We start from the raw sequence: 955 nt of genomic DNA, 5'->3' as shown, positions 1-955 counted from the left end.
TTGTCATTTTTATTTAATCTCTTTATTTTTAAAATGTGTATAGGTAGTTTTTATAAAGTTTTAGCTTTTAGTTTTGGATCTGGTTTTAGTTGTTTTAATACTACAATTGATTAATTCTGTTGACCTCATTGGTAAGTCGCTTTGGATAAAAGCGTCTGCTAAATGACTAAACAAAAAAATTATATATATATATATAATAAAATCATTTAATAATTATTCTCTGATACTGCTGATATTTAAAATGCAAATTAAAGTAATTAATACAAAATAATAAATAATAAAAAAAATTCTTGATTTAAAGTATACATAAGTAATATTTATAATGACCAGAAAGCTGTTTTTATTTTATTTTATTTTATTTTTCAGGATTGGAAAATGTCCATTTCTATATAAACACATATTTCAAATTCTTGTGTAACAGTAAACAAAGTAAAATAAAATAAAAAGCTATTGAATATTTCCACCGTGTTTCATTAAACCTTCACCTTTTGCCTTGACCTGTACACTCTTTACACTGACACTTGCACATTTATTATGTTAATATAATAAAAAATAGATGTCTCAAAGATCCAAAATGTGCAAAAAGTCAACTTATGTAACTTCCTTATATCTCCCTAGCAGACAAAAGCAGCCTCTCGACTGCAGCATCAGCTTTTGATTATGTCCAGGTTACGAAAGACAACAATCATTTAGGTCAGATTCAGAAAGCTTCAACCTCATGCCTCATTAAAAAGAACTCTGAAATCAGGAATAAATTAGTTCAGCAAATAAACAGTTTTGAGATTGTTGCTTTTGAATTAAAAATGTGAAGCATTGAAGCATTGTTCGAAGGGATGAGATGCAAACTAAACGTCGGTGTATGATCTAATCATGCATTATGTCACATACAAAGGCTTTCAACTGCTTATGGGCATAAACTCCTCCGATGACCACTATGACAACAAATTACCCATCA

This window comes from Sinocyclocheilus rhinocerous, unplaced genomic scaffold (assembly GCF_001515625.1).
Source record: "Sinocyclocheilus rhinocerous isolate Xijiao unplaced genomic scaffold, SAMN03320098_v1.1 scaffold1697, whole genome shotgun sequence".
Taxonomy (NCBI): domain Eukaryota; kingdom Metazoa; phylum Chordata; class Actinopteri; order Cypriniformes; family Cyprinidae; genus Sinocyclocheilus; species Sinocyclocheilus rhinocerous.
The sequence above is the reverse complement of the archived record's forward strand: the minus strand, read 5'-3'. Positions refer to the sequence as shown.